The sequence below is a fragment of the Neophocaena asiaeorientalis genome, unplaced genomic scaffold (assembly GCF_003031525.2).
Source record: "Neophocaena asiaeorientalis asiaeorientalis breed wild unplaced genomic scaffold, Neophocaena_asiaeorientalis_V1.1 scaffold362, whole genome shotgun sequence".
In the NCBI taxonomy this organism is placed as follows: Eukaryota; Metazoa; Chordata; class Mammalia; order Artiodactyla; family Phocoenidae; genus Neophocaena; species Neophocaena asiaeorientalis.
The window spans coordinates 298835-324175 of NW_020175700.1; positions in this window are offsets into that span (position 1 = coordinate 298835).

Consider the following 25341-nt stretch of genomic DNA (forward strand, 5'->3'; position numbering starts at 1 on the left):
AATGAAATTGAGCTATTTTTGTTGAGGTGGATGGACCTAGAATCTGTCATACAGAGTGAAGTAAGTCAGAAAGAGAGAGACAAATACCGTATGCTAACACATATATATGGAATTTAAGAAAAAAAAAAATGTCATGAAGAACCTAGGAGTAAGACAGGAATAAAAACACAGAGCTACTAGAGAATGGACTTTAGGATATGGGGAGGGGGAAGGGTAAGGTGTGACAACGTGAGAGAGTGGCATGGACATATATACACTACCAAGCATGAAATAGATAGCTAGTGGGAAGCAGCTGCATAGCACAGGGAGATCAGCTAAGTGATTTGTGACCACCTGGAGGGGTGGGATAGGGAAGGTGGGAGGGAGGGAGATGCAGGAGGGAAGAGATATGGGAACATATGTATATGTATAGCTGATTGACTTTGTTGTAAAGTGGAAACTAACACACCATTGTGAAGCAATTATATTCCAATAAAGATATAAAATAAATAAATAAAATAAAAATTTAAAAACTGACATCTCAAAATTCAGTGAAAAATGTATAGAAATTTTAATAAATATTAGGATCATGGATCACCATATGGAATATGATAAAATTTGATCTTTTTTTCACACTTTACAGCATGATACATTCCAAATGGGTCACAGATATTAAAAAGAAGTAGATACATTTTTCTATAACCTCAAAAGGGGAAATTTTTCTAATTGTGGCTCAAAATCAATAAATAATAAGAGAAACTATTGTAAATTTGACTATGATAAAGAAAATAATAAAAGAAAAACAAAAAGAATAATAAAAGAAATAATAAAAGAATAATAAAAGAAATAATAAAAGAAAATCACCAAAAATAAAGTAAAAAGACAGATGTCAAATTGGGAAATCTTTACAATTTATATCACCGCTGAAAGATTTACATCGTTAGTTTATATAGACTGTTGAAGTAGATACAGAAAAGACCAAGAACCTGATTGAAATACAGGCAAGAGCTATGAATTACAAGTTCACTAAATAGAAAACCAAGTGATCCTGAAATATATGAAAAAATACAAAACTCACTCATAAAAAGAGAAATATAAATTAAACTTACCTGGAAATACAATTTTCTACTTATCAGAATGGTAAATATCCTAAAGTTTGGCAAACTGCTTTGTTGAGGATGCTATAAAAAACACACACTTTTATAATTGCTAATGAGACATTAAATTTTTAAAAATTAAGTAAAAACGTAAATTAATACAGCCATTTTGGAAGATAGTTTGGCAATTTCTTACAAAGCTAAACATAGGCTTACCATGCAATCCAGCAATCATGTTCCTAGGTATCTTCACAAATGAGTTGAAAACTCATGTCTATTAGAAAACCTGTCCATTGAATGTTTATAGAAGAAGAATCATGTACCAAAATGTTCATTGCAGCTCTATTTACAATAGCCAGGACATGGAAGCAACCTAAGTGTCCATCAACAGATGAATGGATAAAGAATATGTGGCACATATATAACAATGGAATATTATACAACCATAAAAAGAAATGAAATTGAGTTATTTGTAGTGAGGTGGATGGACCTGTCATACAAAGTGAAGTAAGTCAGAAAGAGAAAAAGAAATACCATATGCTAACACATATATATGGAGTCTAAGAAAAAAAAAAAAAAGGTCATGAAGTACCTAGGGGTAAGATGGGAGTAAAGACACAACCCTACTAGAGCATGGACTTGAGGATATGGGGAGGAGGAAGGGTAAGCTGTGACAAAGTGAGTGAGTGGCATGGATATATATACACTACCAAATGTAAAATAGATAGCTAGTGGGAAGCAACCGCATAGCACAAGGAGATCAGCTAGGTGGTTTGTGACCACCTAGAGGGGTAGGATAGGGAGGGTGGGAGGGAGGGAGACGCAAGAGGGAAGAGATATGAGAACATATGTATATGTATAACTGATTCACTTTGTTATAAAGCAGAAACTAAAATACCATTGTAAAGCAATTATACTCCAATAAAGATGTTAAAAAATGATATGATGAAAGTAACAAATAAAATTATTCATAATTGCCAAAACTTGGAAGCAACTAAGATATCCTTCAGTAGGTAAATGGATAAACAAACTGTGATAAATTCATACAATGGATTGCCATTCAGTGATAAAAAGAAATGGGCTATCAAGCCATGAAAAGACATGAAGGAACCTTAAGCGCACATTGCTAAGTGAAAAGAGCCAATCTAAAAAGTCTACATACAGTATCAATTCTAGCTATATGGCATTCTGGAAAAAGTAATAAGTGGTTGCCAGAGTTTGGCATAGGGAGAAATGGATGAATAGGTGGTGCATAGGGGATTTTTAGGGTAGTAGGTCTATTCTGTATTCTATGCAATGGTAGATACATTTGTCAAAACCCATAGGACACAAAGAGTGCACCCTAGTATAACCTACAGACTTTAGTTAATAATCATGTATCAATTGTTCCATCAATTATAAAAAACGTACCACACTAATGCAAGATATTTATAGTAGGGTGAAGTGGGGAGGGCTCTACAAGAACTTTATTTTCTGTACAATTTTTATATAAATGTAAAAATGCTTAAAAGAATATTTTAAGTAAATTAGGCTAAACAATGATGATGTTTGAGAATAAACAAAGGATAGAGTGGGGAATGGGAGATGGAGTGTCATGAGGGGTGAAGAGGCAGGAAGGTCATGTGTAGTGAGAGAGCCGTCAGGGTCAGCCTCCCAGAGGAGGAGACGAGATGGTGCAATTTGGAGGCCATAGCATGATGGGGAGAAGCAGCAGCTGCAGGCAAGGATCCAGGGCCAGGGGCTTAGCAAAAAGCGAGGAGACCAGGGTCACTGGAGCAGCCCATTCTGTGGATAAAAGACCTGAAACCAGAAAGATGTAGTGACTTGCCTGAGATGGAACAACTCAGGACTTTCAGGTTGGTCAGAGATACACACAAAAGGTCTGTGGTCCAGCAGTCCTGTGACCTGCAAGAGAGACCCTCGGTGTCCTGGTGTCACGGGGACGGTCGAGACAACTGTCAGAAGGATGAGTGGAGCTGTGTGTGGTCCCGGACAAGCTTTTCTCACACCAATGTGAGTAACTGCCCTCTTCCTTCAATCTGCAGACCATGTGGTTTCACTTTACTTCTTACCAAACCCAGGACCATAACCCCAACTCCCTGTTATTAAACTAAAGGAGATAGATTCTTTTTAACCAGAAACCCCTCGTTAAGAAAAAAAGGGGTAGACATCTTAGCTCTTGGCTGAAACTCAGACAGAAGAGAAAATAATTGATTTCATTTACAATGTGGCTGGAGGCACAAGAAGATATAGAATACAACACAGGAGGACAAATTCTTTTTGCTGGTCTTTTTTACTATTTCACTTAAAAGTCTCCTGAGTATTTTGGATGGCTTGTGTCAGAGGCCCTTCCCTAGTTACAGCAGGGCAGGTGCACCATAGAAGGCAGTTGGATTGGCGAATGGCCTGGTATATGTCAAACATTTTCAATGTAAACAAAACACCAGAATAAGTCTGCCTGCTTGAAACTGGCATCAACCCAATTTCTATTTATATCCCAGCTCCACTATTCTAGCAAAATAACTTAGGAGAGTTATCTCACCTCTTTTCCATGCTGAAAAATAATCATTGTTTCCTAATAGGGTTGGGGGAAGATTAAGCAAGTTGGTGCAAGTAAAATGCATAACATAATGCCTGGAATGGAGTAAGTGCTTACTAAAAGCCTAAAAATAAACCAATGGACAACGAACGATCTGGGCATACACTTCTCTTTACTGTCACCGGTGAAGTGGTAGTGAAAGAGGGAGGCAATGCTTCTACAGAGCCAAGAAAAGCTTTATATAGCTTTTTAAAAAATGATGCCCAAAGTGCTGTCCTTAACTTCTAGTGTCCCATGAAACATTAAAAATCTCTGGTATGTAATATGAACTCAAGGCAATGAATCTGCCTCTTTCTCCACTTCCTTCCTCTTTCTCTTCATTACATTATTCCTTTCTCATGTTTTTTTATCTTGGATTTTAGCACCACATCCCAAGGAAAATGGAAACTGATTTCTCCCTTTCTTGCACCCCTGACATTTTACCTGGCACCAACTACTGTCTATTCTGCCTTTTCCAGTATTGCTTATGTCCACACCATCACGTCCATCCCCATGGCCTGCATCATTTCTCATCCCTCTGTTCAGTCTCTTCACCTTCCAGCCATTTGTCCTAACCCTGCCAGAGTCGTCCTTCTGAAACTCAGGCCAAGCCATGTCACTCCATTTTATATCTTCAATACTAATGTATTCAAACCCTCAAAAAGTAAAGAAGCCTCATTTTATTTTTTGTTTTTTACTGATTTTTGCTCAAATATATTTGACCATTACATATCAGAGATTATTTCCAAAAGGTAGATATTTCTCATCTCCACTTTCTGCAAGAGAAAACTGAGCCTCCTTGAAATTAACAACATGCCTATATCCTTGGAGCTGGTAAAGAGCAGAGCTGGCTTTCCTGACCACACCTTTCCCTCTACTGTACCTCTCTGCTCATGAGTTTGTTTATAACATGGCAGTTTCATCTCAGAACTACCAGAAAAACTACAAAAAAAGTTTATACCTTTATTGAACCATTTTAACTTCAGAGAGTCAAACTGAAATGTTGCTCTGATTATTGTCAAATGCTTTTTTGAGTGTGGTTCCATTTCTGGAGCAGCAGAAACAGCTCTGCTTATGAGCAGAAGTTATCCCCCGAACTGGCATGGGCACAGAAAAGGTGCTACACCCGCATCTGGATCTCTGCAGACATCCCTTCCTGAGAACATGTCATGTAGTTCCACAGGACTCAGAAGCAGTCAATCAAATAAATAGCCAGTTCAGACTACTGGTCTTTGATGATCAAATTTGTAGAATTACAACATACTGTGTTTGAAGGTATGTTATAGGTAACATGTGATTTGTTGGACAAAGGACAGATTTTGAGCCTCTGGTCCAGATGGCCTGCTCTACCCAAACCCACCTAAAGACCCTCAAGGACAAAGTAGGAACACTTCCCACCCCCTCTGCAGGTATTTCTGAGTATCCGTTAATTAAAATGATACTAGCGAAGATACATCTGTACAGCACATGTGAATGTCTCCCAAACAACAGTACACAAATTTGACCCTTTGCTTTTCAAATATCTCCCGAAATCCTATGATTTTGGGAGGAGACTCACTTTCAGGGCCAACACCCACTCTCTAAGGAAGTGGCCTTGAGTGGTTTTACTTCATAAAGACAGAGTGCCACTTTCCTTTTGGTAAACTGAGAAGAAGAATGACACAGGGTTTCTGTAGAATTCATGCAAATCACCTATTAGTGTTTAACCAACATGAGTTACCTCTCCCCAGAGCAGGAAGAATGGACAAACTTAAATCACAATAGTGGACAGGAATGGTACTGCTAAGGACTCAGGACACCAAATAATAGGCATGGCTTCACCAGGAATAAGATTGGTAGGACCTGAATCCACTCCCTTCACTCCTAGGGGTCTTGCCACACCTGCTGCTACCCTTCTTCCTGCAAGCACCATTAGAGGACCAGAAAAAAATAAAGCATAATGTCAAAATACATTTGGCTGTGTCATAACCCCTGTGCAATACGACACAATGTAAATTTAAATGACACAATGTGCTTTAGTTGAGAAGACCAGAGGCACTGGGGGCACCCCTGAGTAAACAGCAGCTAATGCAATCCAGGCAAGCACACAGTAACTCTACCCTAGTCAGCATTTATGCCCACTTGGAGGGCAGCCCCTTTACGTAAATATAAAAAAGATAATTACTACAGGAAAAGAAAGAGCAGGTATTGTTTACTGCAGGGATGAGGAGTGGGGTTTTGAATGCACAAAGCAGCCGGGCAGCGTGCAGCTACTTCAAAGAGGAACAGAGTGTGAAACCGAGGCTCAGCCACTCCAGAATCCTTCCATGTCCAGGATGCGCCAGTCGTAAATGGACACATGCGGTGACGAAGTTGCTGGAGCTTCTTTACAGAAGCTTTCCCTTGTCTCATCTTTAAACACCAACGAAAGAGAGGTCACAGCACTGATTGGCTTCATCAACAGCCTGTGGAATAAATGATGCTTAATGACAGGCTTTAAGCAGCTTGGTCACCCCTGGATGCCGATGGGATGCTGCGCTGAGCAGAGTCTCCAGTTTGCCAGCCCAGCCACTGGCTCCCCACGTTCCTGCAGCTGCACGGATGAATCGGGGAGTGGAGAGAGCGAGGCTGACTAATTGAAAAGGGGGAGCACTTTACAAACACCATTACGTGAAATGTGAGAAGTGTAACGTGGCAGGAAGCAGCGGCATCTGGTGTCAGTGGCTAATTGTGTTGTTCGGGTGACAGGTTAGCCCAGGGCGCTCCTGGGAACCCGAGCCGCTCACTTGCCTTGCAGGCGCCACGTCCTCTGACTCAGGCTTGGATTACAGGATGGACCAGTTGGGTGGCAGCATCCCCCCCAGGAGTCACATTTCATTTCAATGAACGCATGCACAGATGACATATCTTTATCTTACCCTTACAGGGCTGGGACAAGAGTCATTTTTGCCACTTACACAGGGATGTCTGGTTAGAAGAGGCAAGTGAATTCAAGGAGTGTATTGGGTTCTAGAACGTTGGGAGAAAAATTTAAATAGAGAGAAAGAAAAAGAAGAAGTAAAAGAAAGGAGAGCGGAATGGAGTGAAAGAATAAAGGAAAGAGGAAAGGACAGAAAAAGGAAATGAAGAGAGAAAAAAATCAACATAAAAAGAATGAATTTTTGTACACAGGAAGAATTTTTTTTTATTTAAAGCCAATTTTCCATAAGACATGATAATATCCATGAATGTCCCTCCTCCATTGTTATTATTTTCACACACTGGCATCATAAATAAAGGCAAACTTCCTCAGTAGGAATTAAAAGTATATTTTCAGGGAACATTGGCCCTTTGTTACCCTAATATTCCATTTATTCCAAACTCTAATATCATATACACAGGATCCTGCTTGTTTAGGGTTCCTTACTGGAACATTAGCATTCAGTCAAAATTTTATATTTACAGAGAAAATTATCCAGTTCAGAAGGAAAATGAATGAAATGAAATATTTCATGTAGTCTTCAATTAGTAAGAGCTCATGGTCTGTGACAGACATACTGTAATAATGAAAGTCAAAATAATTTTCTAAAAAATCAAATTTTAGATGGAGAATAACTTAGGCATGTATTTTGGCTGGTCCTAATTTTCTAATAACTAGTATTCTGGAAATATTTTTGAAAAGCCCAAAAATTCTGGCGAGTTCTTTTTTTGATTTAAGTCTAAGATATATAGACTAAAGCAGTTTCAATGGGTGTGATAAACCATGTTATTGAAAGATGAGGTGTTTGGGACTTCAAGTCTCAAGTCCCATTTGCAACACTTGTAAGCTGTGTGACTTTAATCATGTACTTTAACCTCTCTAAGATTCAATGCCTTCATCTGTACATTATAAACAATAATGTCCATTTTGTAAGGTAGAATGAGCAGCAAAGAAAAGATGTATAAAGGGCTAAGCACCAGTGCCTTTCATACAATCAACATTCAGTTTTTTGCTTCTTTAATTGGAAGTAGTATTTAGGACAAAACTGGTGGATATATTCTGCTTTTTAACTAGACATTTTTAAAATAACCCAAAATATGCCCAATGCATTAATATATTCTTCTAAGCTTCAAGCAGCAAATATAAATGACAGACAATATCTCTTCTTTGCCTGAAGATAATGTAAATTCCGTAAGCAGACAGGAGACTTACCCCAAAGTGGATCTATATTGACTGCTTATCCCCAGGGATATATTGTATACGTAACTCGATGCATCTGTTACTGTTGTAATTGGGAACCAGGAAAGCCATCGTTGTGGAGAGAGAGAGCCAGGCTCTCTGCAATGTCAATGAGGTAGGATCAGAATGACATTTTCAGCATAATGTTAGCCAATTAAATGTTGGAAATATGTATGCACTGCTCCAAACCACCTGTCATGTGCCTGGGTTCCTAATGGGGAAAAGGAGGAGGTCACCAAAAAGAAAAGCAACAATCAGGAATAAAAAAATGTGAGTGTAAAGGAAAGACTGGCTAAAAACCGCAGCACTTGGGAAGAAAGTCCCAATGAAAATGGCTGTTGAATAGTTTTATGGAAAATTACAGTGGTTGCCTAAGCTCCACTGCATGGGTCCCATACTTTGAAGAAAATTTTACAGATGCCCTACTGGCAGCTTAATGAAGGAATGCTCCAAATCAGAGACAACAAGAGGTACTAAAAGTAGCTCCTTCCTATGCTGCCACCAAAAAAAAAAAAAAAAAAAAAAAAAAAGCCTATGTTCTCCCAATGAGGTTTTTCAAAAATGAATTACGCCATTAAGTGCCAAGAAGAAAATTAGCTATGAGCTTTTAAATTTAAAATGATCCCCTTTTTAATTGTAAAACAGTGGCACTTAACTGCTATTGATCCTGCTGAGACACATTAGGGAACAGGGTCACCATAACTGTTAATATTCACTGCTTAGTGAAAGAGCATCAAAGGACATTTTAATGTCACAGACTTTCTCAGGGAGTTTTTAAAGAAGGTTTGAATCAGCCAGCCTATGAATGAAAAGGACATGAGGTAGACAAATGTAGAAACAAATGTGATAGCAATTTTCTGCTAATCAAATCATAACTCAAGATTGATTTTTTGGCAAAAGTTTATGTCATATAGATTTCCAAGGCTGGTCGACATTTAAAAGTCAGAGTATATATTTTCTATAGACTGGAACTTTTTAGATGATCGTCCAATAGGAAATTTTTGTGTTTTTTTGAACACAGAAGTGTAAGAGAGTTTCCCTTCTGGGGAAGACCATTCCACTTTTGCACACTTCAGACGTAAAGAATGTGAAATGTCAATGGTATTTTATTCAAAACTGAAAGTCTGTCCTACTTTTTTGAAACATTTATTGGGTGAGACAATAAACCACAGGTGAGTCTTCAGTTTTTAAAGGTAGAAACTACATTTTTAGAACACATTCAGAGGAGGTTTTCTTTCTCCTTTTGCCTGGAACCTGCAGCGAATTTGAAAATATTGAATTTGTGGCATCGTCGACTTCTAGAATGCTGAACTTTGCCAAAATAGGAAACTGAACAAAGGTTAAAATGAAAACTCCCTATTCCAAAGCCCTCTGTTACATAAAAGAGAAATGTTGAAAAGGTAAACTTAACATTGTATTAGATGCTTCTAAAAATTTTTAAATCTTTTGTCAGTCTTCATTACTGACCAAAGCATGTCTTTGCCTCTTTGCAATGCTTGTTGCTCACTATGCTAAAGAACTCTTGCTAAAATACTATTAGCATTATTTTGGTCTCTAGTTCAAAAATATTTCTTAATTGCCTACAGAAACATTTTTTCAGGTGTAAATTTTAGCAAATAAAATCTTACTGGAATTGCTAAGTAGAAACGAAATTAACCAAAGGAAATAAATGGTTTTTTCAGGCAGCTTAAATTCTCACTGTTTAAAAGAAGGTATTTCATTCTTTATGACATCACTGAGGTGTTCTCAGGAGTATCTGGGTACTGACTGAAAGCCACTGACCTACAGAATGTATTCATTCTTAGATTCAGGTGCCAGATATTTGCCAAATGCCTATTTTCTGGGATATCACTCTGGGAACCAAGGAAACTTTCCAGGCACTAAGGAAGTCAGACACTTAGGAAGATACAGGTAAGAAAACAAGAAATTCTGATGCGAAAAATGCCCTAATGGAGTTCAGATCAGAGCAGGAGAGGTGAAAGAAGCGTTCCCAAGAGTGTGATTCGGGAGCTGAAACTCTGAGGATAAACTGATGTTGGCAAGATGAAGACTTAGGGCCTTTCAGGCAGGAAAAAAAAATAAATTAAAAATTCAGGGCTTCCCTGGTGGTGCAGTGGTTGAGAGTCCACCTGCCAATGCAGGGGACATGGGTTCATGCCCCGGTCCGGGAAGATCCCACATGCCGCGGAGTGGCTGGACCCGTGAGCCACGGCCGCTGAGCCTGCGCGTCTAGAGCCTGTACTCTGCAACGGGGAAGGCCACAACAGTGAGAGGCCCGCGTACCGCAAAGAAAAAAAAAAAAAAAGCAAAGTTGTGGAGTTAAAAGTGAGCATGTGTATGGCAGGAAACACAGCAAGGAAAACAGAAACCAAACCACATCATGCTAAGGAATGTGAATTTTATTCTTTAAAACAATGGAGGAACAATGGAAGAATTCCCAGTAGGTAAATGATGTGATTGGATTTGTTTTTAACGTTATTATTCTTCCAACAACGTGGAGAATGAACTGGAAGGGACAAGCAAGTTTGGACGCAGGGACCGTAGTTGGGAGGTCGTTGTGGCAACCCAGGTGTGAAATGGTAAAACACTTAACGATGGAAGGAACACTCCGGATGGAAAGAAACGTTGTCTGGGTGGTTAACTGGAATTGGAAAGAAAGGAGGAGGTGGGTGCCAAGAAAGTCTACTGGATTTCTAACTTAGATGATCATGTGAATGATCTACCTTTCTACCATTTACCATAGTTAGGTTTACTGAATGATTCATATGAGTCTCATCTGCGGCATGTTGAGATTATCATCAAAGTGTAGGTGTCTACCAGGCAATTGAACGTGTAGATCTGGAGCTCAGAAGAGAGATTTAAATTCTAGCTAGATTATCCAGGAAGACATCCTAACTCTATAGGTCCTCAGATGGGCTTCAGGGGCCTCTGAGCTCTCTAAAATTCTTATAAAATTGTGTGTTCTCATATGTACAGTAATGTGGGGAAATTCCTTATTTAAACTGATTTTCAAAGGGATCAGGAATCAAAGATCTATACAGACAGTAAAAGAGAGTCAAATGTGAAATTCTGAGCCTTATCACTTATGAAATTGGAGTTAGCCTAAAATATGAAGCCTTCCATAATTTGTCCCCATTTCTGTTTTCAAATCCATACTGTTTTACCAAATCCCTCTTCTCTGGGCAAATAACTTTACTGGTGTCCAAGGCACCCGTGATCTTTCTTGCCTCCAAACGTCTACCTCTTGACCACCTGTCAATTTCTCACTGCATATCCTAGTATCACTCTACTTAAAGATCCAATTCATGAAGTTTGTGGTTATTTTCCTTTCACCAACCCAAATGCCCTCTTCCTCGTCTAAATTTCAGCCAGACCTCTTGTCGGTAGGTTCCATTTGGAACCTAACAGTGCCTAACACTTAATAATTTTTGAAAATAAATATATGTCATATCTTGAAAAAGCTCTTGATATGCTATTTTGTGTGATTCTTTAATGATGTGTGTATATACATGTATATATGTGTATATTTGCATATATATGCAAATAATTTGCTATATTCTGCCTTCCAACTAGACTATAAACTCATCGAAGGCAATGTCTATAGTACATTTCTAAGTATAATTTTGAACACATAGTAAGTATTTACATACCAAGAGATCAGGAGGATGAAGAAAAGGATAAAGGGAAAGAGGTAGCACACCAAATTAAGTAGAAAGAGTTCTGAACTGAAATTTGGAAATCTAAGCACCAGTTTTGTCTCATCCACTTTTAAGATATTTGACATCTAAAATGAAGAAAAATTTGCCTACTCTATTTATATCATGAGACTGTTGTGAAGATTAAATGATATATTGTATATAAATTATTTAAATAATATATAAATACATTTTATAAGGTATACTTAAGTATAAATATATTTTATCATGTGGAATAAATAATTCCTATTAACAAATATATATATAAATTAATCACAGGAGGAAATTTTAATGATAGTCCATAATATTTTTATTTTCTTTCCTAAGTACTAAACATAGTTTTAAATGATTATAATTATTTTCAATAATAATAGTTGAATGATTTTTCAATTAATTCCAATTCCATTGGAAACAAATGTGATCACAGTAAAACATTTAGCAAAATCTATACTCTATGCTGCTAAATTTCTGTAACCATTCTAGCCAGAACAAGTTAAAAATTATCATTCCATAATTCTGGTGATAATAAAACCAGTCATTTTTAGGTGAAGTGTAAATATACTACAATTTATACAGAAAGACTATTTCTAGAAATTGATCAGAGATAGACTTATGATACATAAACATAATTTTTCAAAAGAATTAAGGGAACTAAATTTAGAGACTGCCAAATATTATTCTAGACTAAGAATAATTTACTTTTTCAAGAGATTTTTGATTTAGATTTTACATAACAGTTTATATTAGAATCAGTATTAAATACTCATAAACTAGGGCACAACTTTATATATTTTTTGCACACCAGTGATTGGTGCTCTGTTCTTTAGTTAATAAACACTCAGAATATATGAGCCTTTGCAGTAAGTGCATTAAAGGGATTGATCAAAATCTTTGTGTATTTTTTATACAAAATTCGAGTCTGTGAAAGCTTACTTCTGGTTACCTTTTACAGAAACAAAGTAATTTTGGTTCACATAGATGTGAATTAAATCACTGCAGTTGGGATGGTTAAAACATGTGTTGGGAAGGGAGAGGGTATGAACAGTGTGCAGATTAGAGCAGAAAGAGGTGTTTTTGAATGATCCTTTCAGAAAGTTTATAGAAGCAGATTATAAATATGTCCCATTCTCGGAGCTGTGGATTAGTAGAGACTGGCCTGATGGTTGTGAGACAGGCAAATGGACAGTGAGGCATGTTCCCACCATGTCTTGGAGCCATGAACCTGAATCCACACACATCCCCCCATCCTTGCCCTCAAGGATTTATGGAGTCTGAAGCACATACATTTTGAGCGACGCTCTCAAAGAAAGAAAAACATGAATTATAAATACAAAATTAGTTATGAATGGAAATATTCATTTAGAATAAGAAAAGAAATTACAAGGTTTTGAGACTTGGAATTAAGGTCCATTTTTCTGTGGTTGCCTAAGGAGTTTGCTAAAATGCTTATGAACAAAGGTTCCAGTGGCAAGGTGGCTTTTTCCTCACTTGGGTAGGTCTCACCCCGGCACTGCCCAGCACTCACAGGGACCCACTCACAGGGGTTATGAAGCTTAAACTGCATGGTATTGTTACTGAGAATCCGTAAGAAGTCATTGGCTGGTTACCTGTTATGGCTTCACATTCAGTCCATCCCATGTTAGAAGCTTAGACAATGTTCTATGGAAAAGACAACATCTGTACTTTGAAATTCCAGTTTCCCACTGAGGGAAAATAACATTACTATGGAATGAACAGTGGGCTTGTGATTCTTCCTGCACCTTGACTTCCTCACTTTGTACCTGTCACAGTCTCTATGGAGAGAAATTCCAGGCCTCTTACTCCCAGACTGTGCAGCTGAAATGTCTGTGTACGAGGTAGGGAAGGTGTATCCTTAGCAGCCCACAACTTGGTCCTCAGGCTGCCAACATCACAGATTAAATTTCTCCAAACCTGTCAGCCTGGAACTGTTCAGTAATCATAGGACAGCTATAGGCCCGTCATGGAGGTTCAGGTGTGAGGATATGAGTCGATTGGCCTGAACCTAAGCCAACTGTTGATGAGAGTTAGGAAGTCACAACACTACTCTGTCTGTTCTGACACTCCTACAGGTCAATAACATTGAATTTGCACTTCAGAAGGGGAACGTTGTTTAAAAAATAATCCAGTTGCTTTGGTAGCTGACAGCCAGGAGAGTCAAAGAATGTGATGAGGGTGTGAACTGTCCATTCCAGCCTCCCAGACAGGAAGAATGGAGCACCTCAGGGAAGAGAGGTTCGTAAAGCTCACCCTTACAGATATAGAAAACAAACTACTGAGGGAAGGGGGAAAGGGGAAAATTAAGGGTATGGGATTAAGAGATACAAACTACTATGTATAGAATAGATAAGCAACAAGGGTATATTGTATATCACAGGGAATTATAGCCATTATCTTGTAATGACCTATAATGAAGTATAATCTGTAAAAATACTGAATCACTATGGTCTGCATTTGAAACTAACATAATATTGTAAATCAGCAATACTTTAATAAAAAAATTATTAGGAAAAAAAAAAAGCTCACCTTGCAGTTACATGGGAGGCCAGAACAGACAGACAACAGGTGGTGATGGGATGCCTAGATCAGAATCCAATGAGTCCAGTGGGAATAGGGTCGTCATATAAAATACAGGGCACTTATTTATTTTCCAAATTCAGAAACACACTGATCATTTTTTAGTATAAGTACATTCCAAATATTGCATGGGACATATTTATACTAAAAAAAATTTCTTGTGTATCTGAAATTTAAATTGAACTCAGAGCTATATTTTTATTTGCTAAGCCTGGCAACACTACTTGGAAATACAAATAAAAATGAAACTCTAAATTAGCCAGGACCATTCAGTACTAGGACATATAAAACCATGCCAACTACTTAAAGCAAAAATAAAAACAAATGTTGCACAAATATATGGTCAATTGACTTTTTACAATGGTGCAAATACATTTGGACAAGGAAAAGTGACCAGAACACCTGGGTATTTTTATGGAAAGAATAAAACCTGATCTCTATCTTACATCATGCACAATAATTAATTTGAAATAGGTCATATACCAAAATGTAAATGCTAAAACTATAAAGCCCCTAAAAGACAAACATAGAAGAATATCTTTTCAACATGAGGGAGGCAGAGATTTGTTAGGATACAAAATAAAAAGAACTAAGCATAAAAGAAAAATTGATAAATTGGTGTCTTAGATTGAGTTCCCTAAATATAGAGTTTGAGAGGGGGTCTCTTGTGTGAGTCATTTATTGAGTGAATTCTTGCAAAAGACATCTGTAACAAAGTAAGGGAAGCAGAATAGGGCAGTGGAGGAAGCTCAGCAAAGAAGTGGGGTCAGCTCCAGTCCAGCCTCTGTCTAATCCTACAAGGAGCCCCAGGACACAAATGGCCCCTCAGTGTTGTCCCACATGGAGGTCAAGGGACAGGTCTTTTGTACTGCAATAACAGCCAGTCATTTTTCTAAGCCACTTCAGAAAGGAGCATGGCATCCCAGTTATTTCTAGATGAGATGGCTCTCTTTGGCTGAGAACAATTCCCCTGAGAAAGCTATTGCCCTATGCCTTTAGCAACCAATGTTCACATTAGCTGGGAATGGGTCTATTACCATTGGAGATCATCAAAATTAGAAACTTCCAATGATCAAAAGATGTCATTAAGAAAATGAAGAGTCAAGCCACATATTAGAAGAAAATATTTGCAACTCATGTGTCTGACAAAGGGCTTATATCCAGAATACACTGAAGAAAATCCTACAAACCCCTACAAACAACTCATGTTTTTAAAATGAGCAAAGATCTTATATGTAGAAAACCATGAAAAATGAAGTTAGAATTAATAAATGTGGCAAATTAGCAGGATACAAGATCAACACACAAAAACCAGTTGCATTGCAATACACTAACAATGAACAAACTGAAAAGGAAATCATGAATACAATTTCATTTGCAATAGCATGAAAAGAATAAAATACTTAAGAATTAACTTAACCAAAGAGGTGAAAGTTTGATTTGCACAATGAAAACTACAAAATATTGCTGAAAGAAATGAAAGAAGATACAAATAAATAGAAACACATACCATGTTTATGAATTGGAAGACTTGATGTTGTTAAGATGTCAATACTATACAAAGCAATCTACAGATTCAGTGCAATCCCTAACAAAATCCCAATGATGTTTTTGAAAACAGAAAAACCCATCCTAAAATGCATATGGAATCTCAAAGAACCTCAGATAGCCAAAACAATCTTGTAAAATAAAAACAAAGCTGGAGACTCACAGTTCCAGATTTCAAAACTTACTTTAAAGGTACTGTAATTAAAACAGTGTGGTACTGGCATAAAGACAGACGTATAGATCAATGGTATAGAATAGAAACCCCCAAAATAAACTCTTGTGTATGTTGTCAAATGATTTTTGATAAGGGTGCCAAGACCATTCAATGGGGAAAGGACAGTCTCTTCAACAAATGATACTGAGAAAACTGGATATTCACACAGAAAAAATAAAGTTGAACCCTTACCTAAAAGGCAACTCAAAATGGATTATAGATGCAATGTAAGACCTAAAATTACAAAACTCTTAGAGGAAAACAGGGCCAAACTTCATAATATTAGATTTGGCAATGATTTCTCAGATTTGACACCAAAGGCACAGCCAACAGCACCACCAGCAACAACAGAAATCATGTTGTTGTTTGCAAATCATGTATCTGATAAGTGATTAATATCCAGAATATATAGAAAACTCCTAAAACTCAAAGACAAAAAACATATAACCCAATTCAAAAATGGACCAAGGATTTTAATAGAAATTTCTCCTAAGAAGATATATGAATGACCAATGAAATGAAATGAAATGGCACTCAACACCACTAATCATTAGGGAAGTGCAAACCAAATTACAATGAGATATCATCTCATACCCATTAGTATGGCTAATGTCAAAAAATAGAAAACAAAAAGTTTTGGAGAGGATGTGAAGAAATTGGAACACTTTTTCATTATTGGTGGGAATATAAATGATATAGCAGTTGTGGTAAACAGTATGGTGGTTCCTCAAAAGAAAAAAAAATAATAGAATTACCATGTGATCTAGCAATTTCACTTCTAGATATAGATCTAAAAGAAATGAAAGCAAGATCTCAAGGTAATGTTTGTACACCCATGTTTATAGCAGCATTATTCACAATAGCTAAACTATAGGAGCAACCCAAATGTCCATTGTCAAATAAATGAATTAGCAAAATGTGGTATACACATACAATAGGATATTATTCAGCCTTTAGAAGGAAGGATACTCTGACACATGCTGAAACATGAATAAAACTTGAAGATATTATGCTAAGTGAAATAAGCCAGTCACAAAAAGACAAGTGATTCCACTTAGATGTAATACTTGAGTAGGACCATAGAGACATGAAGTGGAATGGTGGTTGCCAGAGGCTGGGAGGCGGGGACAATGGGGAGTTAATGTTTAACGAGTATAGAGTTTCAGTTTTATAAGATGAAAAGAGTTAAAGAGATGGATGGTACTGATGGTTGCACATCATGAATGTATTAAAAACCACTGAACTGTACATGTTAATATGGTTAGATAGTAAATTTCACATTATACGTATCAAAATAAAAAAATTGGGGGGAAAAAAGAGTAAATGACTTTTATAGGCAAAATGGCTAAAATTAAAAGACTGAGAAAACCAAATATTAGCAAGTATGTAAACCAAGTGAACAGTAATGCATTGCTGGTAGGAGTGTAAAATGGTACAACCCCTTTGGAGACTGGAAATTTCTAATAAACATAACTATATACTTACCCCAGGAAACAGTAATTGTACTACTAGGTATTTACCCTCCCATCACCAAGTTAAAATATATGTCCACAAACAAAACCTTATACAAGAATGTTAAAATGTTCACATTAGCTTCATTCATAAAAACCAAAATCCAGAAATAATCCAATACCAATCAACAGATATTGGAGCATATTGATACTATAAATTAAAACTCAGCAATAAAAGGAACTAACTACTGTTTAAAACTCAGCAATAAAAGGAACTAACTACTGTCATATGCAACAACACAGAAAACATATTGAATGAAAGAAAAGAAACACAAGAGAGAAACCATTCAATGATTCCATTATGTGAAGTTCAAGAACAGTCAAAACTCATCTATAGACATAAAAATCAGAACAATGGTTGCTTCTAGGGTGAAAAATGGGAACTGATATGAAAGGGTCATGGAGGAACTTTATAGGGTGATGGGAATATTTTGTCTTGAAAGGAGTGGTGTGGGTTACAAGAATGTATGCATTTGCTAAAATGTATCATGCTGTACACTTAATGTCTATATGTTTTATAATATAAGGTATACCTCAATAATTTGTATTAGTTTGTAATATAACTAAGATGCCAAGGGCTACATGGGATTCAGGGATATCACAATACTGGAGTTCAGACAAGCTCATCGGCTACCTCTCTCTCTGTTTCTTTCTCTCTCTCTCCTTTCCCTCTACCTCTCCCCTTTCCCTCTGCTCGCCTCTTCTTGCCTCTGACTTTATTCTGGATCCACTTACTCCACAGAGCCATAAGAAAGTTCCCACCATGCCCTTGGGGATCATGACAGAGTCCACAATGCTGAAATCACCCTGGGACAAAAATTCTGTATTGGCTGAACTTATTCACATAAGAGAAGAAACTCGGCACAATGTGATTCTTATTTTAATCATGCTTCATAGCTAACTGGCTGGTCTGATGAAGTCGTTCTGGGCAAACCAATCTTAGCGCGAATACTGGTCATGCTTCTCTGATCCAGGGAGGTAAATTACTAATTTGGAGATTGCCTTCAGCCCATTTAAAAGAATACTCACATTTTACTTGGAACAGCTCATTTATCTGGGCATTTATTGCTGTTTTTGTAAAAGTCATGATAGGCCTTAAACATATCACAGCCAGGTGTCTAAGACAGACACATTATTGATTTTGCTCTCTGAAGAGGTCACATTGAGAAAGGGGATGACTCTGAGCTTTAGCATGATGGAACCGTGGTACCTAACCAAACAGTAAACCTCTGTCACTCCACTCCATTAACAAATATGGTTTGACTTCTATGTGCTTCTTCTCTTCCTGCAAAAGTTCAACAAGACTTTCTAGAAACTGTTTGTCCCGCAGTCCCTAAATAAAATTGTCAGATAATTTTCTTCCTGGGCCTTTGGCCAGCTGGGGATTTTTTTTTTCTTACATCCTTTTTTATAAACTAAAATCTAATTTCCTATATTTGCTCCTTGTATTTCCTAACTCAGGAAAATTCACCCTCCTGAAGTTCCTTGCTTGACTTCTTTTCCTCCTGTCTTTTACAGTTCACTCAGGAGGTCCAAGCTCAGGACTCAAGGGGGAATGATTTTGGTACAGTCACCCACTAGGCTCTGTCTAACTACAGTCTACAGATTTGTTTTTGTAAATTAGGTTATATTGGAGTATATCCCCACCCTCTTCTTCACATATTGCCCATGGCTCCTTTCATGCAACAGTGACAGAAATGAAAAGTTGGAATGGGACAGTAATACTCACAGTCCTAAAATATTTCCTATCTGGCCTTGCAAGGAAGTTTGCCCCTCCCTGACCTACACTCTCACCTTCTCATGCTTCCCTCCACGATGCTAGATCTCAAACATTCTCCTTGGAATGGAAGTGGTCTATCAGGAGCTTAACAGAAAAACTAAGTCATATGGGGCTAGCCATATCTATTATGAATGTTATTGATACAGAAAAGTGTGTTATGGGGAGACTACTTCTCCCAACACTTGAATGACACTGGAGGACAAAGCATGCCAGCAATTCTTTCCAACTCACTTACCCAGCCACTCAACCTTTCTCCATCAGATCTCAGGGGAAATTAAATTTTTATGCAGATGTAAACATATTCTAGTGTATGAACTTTTAACTCTAAGGAACATTTTTTCTCTGAAATATTTTGTTAAAGCTAGCAATAAGAATTATATAGAAAATTCTTTAAAAAAATACTAAAATATATATTTTGACCGTGGAAACAACCTTGAAAAGTCAATAAACAGCTTGACAATGGAAGCCTGGTGTGGGAAGAAGTTTGGTCATGAAGAATCTAGCAGAAACTAGGGACTCACAATGGAGGCTAAGAGAATACAAAGGAGTTACTCCACCCTAGGTTCATGATGTGCTCAAGAGGAAGAAGGGCTGTTTTGAGATGGATTCCTGCCCAGCCATCTGTAATGAAGGTCCCAAGGAAGAGGTAGTAAACAGTAAGCACCACCATGTGAGTGCTCCCATGAGACCTGATGTTTTAGGATTGCCCATCCTCTCTTCTCTGAGATAGATGACTGCAAACAACTAATGGGCAGAGCTGGGCATGGCTCAGCACTGACACCAACAGTCCAACAAGCTTCTCACCATTATCACCTCCATCAAAGTCAAAGCACAGCGGAGGCCCCAGACCTGTTCCCAGTCCTCTTTACCTCTCCCCAAAATGAGGTGGTGTTTATAATGCTCATGCATCTTTCACAGCTTAATATTGATACATCTGGGTCCACAAACAGTGTTATGCAACTATACTAATTCAATAGAGAATTGAAGTATGTGCTTTTCTTCCTAGCTTCTGGGTAGACTTCCATTACTAAACTAGTCAGTTCTTTCAAGGTTGCATCCATCCAAGTGGCCGACCCACCTTGGAAAGTACTCACAGAACCAGTATGAGTTCCACATCTTTAGGAATGACGAAAACATATGTGTCTGGGAAGTTTGGAAAACTGGTTATTTTTATTTAAAGTTTAAGATTACCTAACAGCTCTTTACAAACAGGGCTGTGGTTTGCAGGTCAGTTCCTCATCTCTGGGTCTGGGCCTTGTGCTCAGGTGATGTTTGTGGAAAACAATAAATATGTATATTATGGAATAAATAATAAATTTATTTAGATGTATCTAATCTAAATAAATTTACCACATTGTATGTTTCATTCTATATCTTGGTATTTCCACTACATTTTAAGTTGTTAATGTATTGTTTCTTTTATTTAAGATGGTAACATTAGTACATATATTCATGGTCTGTTTGTTTTGATTGCTGTGTGTTATTCCATCCATTATGAGAGATATTCATGTTACTTACAATTTTCCACAATTACAAGCACTGCTCTGTGGACATCTTTGTCATCACATCCATCTGCCATGGGCAAGAGTTTCCCTAAAGCATATTTACATTTCAATTCCCTGTTTTCTATTAAGGTTAAACACTTTATCATATGATTGGCCATTCAGATTTCTTCTTCAGTAAACAATCTGTTCATATTCTTTGCTTCTTTCCTATTGTTTTTATTCTTGCTTAATACTAGGTATTCCACATATAACCTGACTACTAATCATTAACTTATGTTTTGGGTTACAAATATTCTTGCCAATGCGAGGCTTATCATTCAGCTTTTATTAGTGGTTTTGTTATAGTGAAGTTTATAATTTTAGGAGTCAAATGTATCCTGATTTTTATCTATTATTTGTAATTTGTATATCTTATGTAAGAAAATGTTTTCTATGCAAAAATTATGAACAGATTATTCTATATTTTCTGAAGGTTTGAAAGTTTTAGTTTTCATTGTTTTATTTGTAATCCATTTGAAAGTATTGCTTCTAGTTACTCTTCCCATGTGTATATCCTGTGGTCCTCATGCCATGTATGACATAGTCTATCATTTCTGTACTAGTTTGCAGTGCTACCTCTGTAATATAGCAAGTTCACATAGATTGCTGGGTCTGCTCCTGGAATCTCTATTATGTATATTTATTCCAATATTTTAGAATCAACTTGTCCAGTATAACCAAAAAAACAAAATATCTTTTGGGGGTTTTAGCTGACATCTAATTTACTTTATAAACTTAATTTAAAGATTCAAATATTTGTGCTGTTAAAACATCCCATCCAAGAACATAATAATTTTTCTTAATTTAAAATTTTCCTTTTGTTAGATTCAGTACTAAGTAACTCATTGGTTTTTCTGGGTGTGTAACATCATTTTTGGTTTTTATATTATTATTTTTATGATGATCTTAAAGCTAGCAAACTAGAACTTCCTTATTAACGTTAATAGTTGATCTAGATACTATGAATAATGTCAGCTCTTCCTTTCAAATATTAATATATATTTCTTCTCCTAGTATTATTGTATTATCCAGAACCCTCAACACAATGATGAATGGTGGCATTAAAAGCAGATATCCTTGTCTTGTTCCTGATCTTAAATAGATGAATCTTAAGAATTTTCCTTGTTTTGTAGTATGAGTAGAAACCATTTAACCAAGTAAGGAATGCCCTTTCCATTTATAGTAGACTAAAAGTTTTTATCATATTGTTGAGTTTGATCTAATGATTTTTTATATGTACCGAGATTTTAATGTTTTCCCTTAATCTGGCAAATCAGTAATCACATTAATAAATATGCTAATATTACAAATATTTTCATCCCTGGGTTAAATTTTACTCTTTTGCAATACATTATTTTTAATATATTGTTGTATTTAGTTTTTTAATACTTTGTATGGAACATTTACCTTTACATCTATTAGTGACTTGTGCTCTCCTTATCTATATTTAATAGCAGGATTATATTGGCTTTGTAAATGAATTGAACAGGAGTAATTTCCCTTCTTATTTAGTTTCTGAATTATTGCAAATATAAGAATTATCTTTCTCCTGAAGTTTTGGTAAACTTACCTGTAAAATCATCCAAGCCTGATTATTTTAGGATTGTATTGCTTCTTTACTATTTCAACCTTTATTTTTTTAAAGTTTTGTTTTTCATTTGCTCCTTCTGTTTTTTTTTTTTTTTTTTTTTTTTTTTTTTTTTCGGTACGCGGGCCTCTCACTGCTGTGGCCTCTCCCATTGCGGAGCACAGGCTCCAGACGCACAGGCTCAGCGGCCATGGCTCACAGGCCCAGCCGCTCCGCGGCGTGTGGGATCTTCCCTGACCGGGGCACAAACCCGTGTCCCCTGCATCGGCAGGTGGACTCTCAACCACTGCATCACCAGGGAAGCCTTAAGTTTATTCTTGAAGTAAGAAATTTTGGACTTGTATTGGTTCATTCATTTTTAACCCTTTTTTCCTCCCAATATAAGCACTTAACATTCAAATTTCACTCTAAAATACTCTTACAGCTGCATTTACAAGTTTTGTTATATAAAACCATTTTTGTTGCTTATTTCTAAATACTTTACCAATTTCCATTTTGTTTTCTCCTGTAACTCATGAATTATTAAGAAGGGTGTCTTATGTTTTACATTAGCGTTTATGGTCGGCAGCCTCTAAGATGGACTTCAGTGACACCACCTCCTGGTAAGAGTGCTGTTCTGCCGTCACCTCCCTATGAACGTGGCTGGAACTCCTAACCCTCCTCTAGAACTCCTTTCTGCTGAATTTATTATGGACAAAAATGATAGAATGTGCCTTCCAGGTTAGCTTGCAATAAGACCCTCTCATGCTTTCTTGCCCCCTCACTCCGCAGGATGCCACCTACCATGTTGTGTGTTGCCCTTCCACAAGGCCCACGTGGCAAGGAAAGGTTTCAATCCAACATGGAAACAACTGAATTCTGCCAACATCCACATGAATGAGTTTGGAAGTGACAAAAGATGCGTTTCTGATTTAAAATGAATAATGTTAATTATTATATAATTAATATATATTATTATATATAATATAATTATATAATATATATAATTATATATATTATATAATTATGTTAATTATTATATATACATGTTAATATAATACTCATATTAATAATTATATTGTCATAATTAAGTATGTATATATAATTATATCATTATGTGTTATACCAGCAAGAAAATGAGTTTAGATGTTGGGCAAACTTACATCAAATTCCTGCTTCATCACTTATTCAACCTATGAGCATTCATGGAAATAGTGTTACCTTCTCTGAGGGTTGTGGAGGTTACCCTGATCAAGTAAGACAATACTAGGAAAGCCTAGTATATCGTACACTCAACACATTTCTGAAAAATATTTTTTAATCATAGGCAAATAGAATATATGAACTAGAACCTAGAATTATTTTCTATCTTTGCCACAAATTAATCTGAGACTTTTGTTTGGATACATATTAAAAACTTAAAGACACTTCTTTGTGAATAGACAAAATATATAATGTATTTAGGGATTCTCCAACTTTTGGACTTTTATTCTCTTATGACCTGTATATTTTTATTGCAGTGTTTACCAAATTGAATTAGTGTTATTTACTAAAATATTGACAACATTTAGAAATTTTGAAGAACAATAAATGAAATTAGAAGTCCTTGGTAAACCATAACCACATGGTTGCACAATGTTCCATTCCCCTAAGGTCTTACTCTTTCACTATAAGCACTAAAAGCCTCTATAAATTGAACACCTTAACTCTTCTTCATGTATTTATTTATTTTTTAAACTTTATTGAAGTATAGCTGATTTACAATGTTGTGTTAATTTCTGCTATACAGCAAAGTGACTCAGTTATACATATGTATATTCTTTTTCTTTATGGTTTATCACAGGATGTTGAATATAGTTCCCTGTGCTATACAATAAGACCTTGTTGTTTATCCATCTTGTACATAATAGTTTGCATCTGCTAATCCAAAGCTCCCAATACTTCTCTCTACCACCTTGGCAACCATAATTCTTGAACATCTTAACTCTTTATTATGTTCAATTTCCCTTTAACAATCACATATTTCATTTGCTGATGCAGAACAGATAACTACCTAGCTCAAATATTCCTTGTTCATGACCAAGGTATGTTGAATTGTTCACAAGTGTCATTAAGAGATGGAAGGAGAGATATTTGCAAGCTGAAAAAAAGAGAAGAGGTAGGACAGAAGAAGGATACAGTGGATGTATGGCCGTGGAGAATGAGATCTCGTCAATTTTGAACAAACCAGGAGCCTATTGGTTGGAACCAACTGGAATGTAGCTGTGTCAGTGAACAGTAAGAAAGGGGAAAGCTAGAAGGTGACTGCAAGCCTTAGCCTAGTGGATAACATGATTCAAAACCCAGGAAGCCCAAATCAACCACAGATCCAAGAGGCAGCCACAGGCACTTAGCAAATGCAAATAGAGAAAGAGCTGGGAGCCAGGGGCAGGGGAAGGAAAAAGTTGGCACCTGGAACACAAGTGCAGCCAAGAGGTCTGTCAAATTTACAGTCCTTTAATATGGATGCCTGTATGGGTAACAGAGAACACAGTGGGCAGGGAGGGGAGTGAGTCATGGAATTACAGATAACAGGGAGGCCGGAAAAGACTCTGGGCTAAAGTAGAAGTAATAGAAGTAGGGAAATTACCAGGTGACATTGTCATCCTACACAGCTAGTCTCCTGCCCAGGTCAGGAAGAGGGGCTGAGGCAGTGTATATTTTATCTGTTATTCAGATGGGTGATTCTTGAGTCAACAGATGATAATAGAAGAAGTATCTATAATGATTTTTTTATTTTATAATTGAGAATAAGCTTCAAGATGAGTTTAGGCTGGGAAAATGTAAGCATGTGTTGGTTGAATTCAAACTATTTCTTAATTAAATTTGAATGTTTGCACATATAATCCCTATTTCTAACTTCAAGCAAAATTTTTGGCAATATAATAAAAGGATGGGCATATTGACCATCACTAGTTTATTGCTTTAGAGGAACTTCTTTAAATTAAACATCTTGTTTTGTAAATTAAACATACAATGCACAGGCAATATATTTTTGTCTCTTCACATCTGGGACT